Raw genomic sequence first — 3,290 nt, forward strand, 5'->3', positions numbered from 1 at the left:
TTCCCATAATTTCATCTTTAACCTCTGTAATTCCAGACATGAAAGCCAGATATTATCTAGATGTTGTTTGCTGCAATTCTATTTTTGGCTATCAACTGATGGGCTCAAATTTCTTTCTTTTTCATATCATTTACATTAGATCCAATAAAACGGACCAATATGCAAACCACATCAGTCTTTAGATACTGTAACAAATATCTGTCATATGAATAGTGATGGATTAATTAGATAATATGTTAATCACAATCCACTGATGCCCTATTTGTCTTAGACTTTAACTTTCAGACAGTGCTTTGATCAAGCTGCTTTTTATAAGCAACAGTTCCAAAAGTGTTTGATAAAAATGATAAAATATGCTAAGATTAGAAGCCAATAAATCTTTATCTAAAATAAGAATTAATTGCAATATTTTTCCACCATGGGAATTTTTCCTAATATGCCATGCATGTGTGTGAGCTCAGTCATGTTTGACTCTTTGCAATGTTATAGACTGTCACCTGCCAGACTCCTCTTTTCATAGGACTCTCCAAGCAAGAATACTGGAGTGGGTTGTAATTTCCTCCTCTAGGGGGAATTCCTGACCCAGGGATCAAACCCATGTCTCCTTCATCCCCTGCATTGGCAGGCAGATTCTTTACAACTGAGACATCTGGAAAGCCCAATATGCCATAAAGTCTCACAAACGACATTTTGAATAACAGAATAAATTGTTTGACTTTATTTTCATTCTGAAATACATTCACATAAGGATATTTTAGAATGGCAACTAGAAAACTTAAGATAATCATTGGTTTTTAGGTTTTAAAATTTCAATGGATAATTAACAGTCTCTCCATAGCTTATTGTCCTTCAAATATATGGCCGTATCTTTTATAATAGTTTTAGACATTTTGCATTTAGATTTACAGCCCTCAATTTTTATTTCATGATGATTTTAAGGCTTATTATGAATTATTTGAATGTTTTATTCCTTAATGTTTAATATTAACACTATCAACTTTTAGTACACTATCTACAAGATGTACTACAACATATAAAGGAAATAAGCGCTGAAAATGATCAATAAAAGCACAATAAGTCTTAGGGAAATTGAAATAGTATTTGAATGAAAAACTGAAACAAAAATTACCATAATTAGAAAAGTCAAACGTTTTTTAAAAAACAGTGTAACATTTAAATTCTAGACACACACTAAGCAGACTTGTGAGGGGAATTGTAATGTATTTCAGGATTGAGGTTTAATCCAAATACTTCTTTATTTAGGAATCTGAGAAATTTATGTTTCTCACGTGTTATGTCTTATATATTTTAATTAAACAAGTACTATATATATGTGTGTGTGTGTGGATGTACACATACATATGATATAAATATTTAAAAATGCAATTTAGTTTTCAATTTTACTAGGGCCTGTTTCACATCTTCATTCCTTAGGCTGTAAATCCGAGGGTTTAAAGTGGGAATCACAATGGTGTAAAACAGCGAGGTCATTTTGTCTTGATCTAGACAGTAGAAAGAACTTGGCCTGAAATACATGAAGAACAGAGTTCCCTGGAAGATTACCACAGTAGTTAGGTGGAAGGTGAAGGTGGAAAAAGCTTTGAGCCTCCCCTCGGCAGAGTGGATCTTCAAGACTGAAAGGATAATATAACAATAAAAGACGAGAACTCCTGCAATGGTACTCAGTTCAATGAAGACCAAAACGGTTAATATCACTAACTCATTGACCTGTGTAGCTGAACAAGATAGCAATAGGAGAGGAGGAACATCACAAAAAAAGGTGGTTAATCTCATTTGACCCACAGAATGTTAATGTTGTGTGTATCAGAGCATCTGCCATTCCCACCATGTAAACCCCTGCCATGAGCAGGAAGCACACCCCACAGCAAGGGGCTGCTGACGGCCTTGTACCACTCATAGGCCATCACTGCCAGCAGGAGACACTCAGAATCTGCAAAGATACAGAAGACCAAGAATTGCAGAACACAGTCATAGAAGGGGATAGTTTTGTTCTTAGCAAATAAGCCCACCAGCATCTTCGGCCCAATTGCTGTGGAATTGCAGATGTCACAGAAGGAGATGTGGCTGAGGAAAAAGTACATGGGTGTGTGCAGCTGGAGATCCATCCTAATCAGGATTATCATTCCAAGATTTGCCAGAAGACTGATGAGATAAACAAGGAGAAATAATTGTAAATAGGATAACTTTGATCTCAGTGTGGTCAGTAATTTCCAAGAAAATGAATTCAGTCAAGGAGGAGCAATTCCCTCTATCCATTCTTCTTTATTCTTGCATAAACTTTTGAGAATATGATCAAGACAATTACACTTGCATGTGGTAACACTTTGTACATCTGTAAAATAAGGCAGAACATTGTTTTCTGTAATAATCTTTTTATAGTCAGGAAATTTTCTAGCCATGCATCCCTCTTTAGAGAGGCATAGCTGTCTATTCTGCAGTAATTAAAATTATCTGAAAAAGATCTTTGAGAAAATTTGATATAAATCTAGATGCCATTTATGAAGTACATTACTTTCTACAAGCTCTTCACTGAGCCTTACTTTTTTTTTTTTTTTATGTCAGGGCATAGATCTGAATGAATTTACATTTCTTTACCAGTTCAAAACCATATGGAAGAGACACTAGTGTTGGAGAGAGCATACTCTAAGACCTAAGGCTAAGCATTTGCTATGCTTGAATATATTCAGTTGAGTACAGAAAGTGATTACAATTCATGTTTCTCAAAAAACATGATTAGTTGAAGAATCTTCATCTTAGTTCCAGAAGTAGCTAGTACATCACTGACTAGTATTAATAAAAAGTGATTTTGTTACCTGTTTTAGTTTATCTTGTATTTAATGTTTGATGAGATATGAAGTAAGGAAATTATAACTTCTTCTATTCTAGAAATTACTTCTCTTTCACATTCCTCATTGTCTCTTTGTAGACTGGTTGTTGTCAAAGATAACTCTCTTGACCAGTGAAAGAAAAAAGCTAAAAGACAGTGAAGACAACAGAATGTACCATATACATTTGAATTAATTCATATTTTAAAAGCTTTTTAAAATTATAAAACAGAAATGAGATGAAGGACAGTACATGCTTTTTTTAATTTAAATTTATTTATTTTAATTGGAGGCTAATTACTTTACAATATTGTATTGGTTTTGCCAGACATCAACATGAACCCAGCACAGGTGTACACGTGTTCCCCATCCTGAAACCCCCTCCCACTTCCCTCCCCGTACCATCACTCTGGGTAATCCCAGTGCACCAGCCCCAAGCATCCT

General features: G+C 34.7%; 1 pseudogene; it reads right to left on the reverse strand.

Moving 5' to 3' along the window:
* Nucleotides 1-1,374: 1,374 nt before the first annotated feature.
* On the reverse strand, nucleotides 1,375-2,295 carry LOC133231536 (olfactory receptor 5W2-like; annotated as a pseudogene).
* Nucleotides 2,296-3,290: the final 995 nt, after the last annotated feature.

The sequence above is a fragment of the Bos javanicus genome, chromosome 19 (genome assembly GCF_032452875.1).
Source record: "Bos javanicus breed banteng chromosome 19, ARS-OSU_banteng_1.0, whole genome shotgun sequence".
In the NCBI taxonomy this organism is placed as follows: Eukaryota; Metazoa; Chordata; class Mammalia; order Artiodactyla; family Bovidae; genus Bos; species Bos javanicus.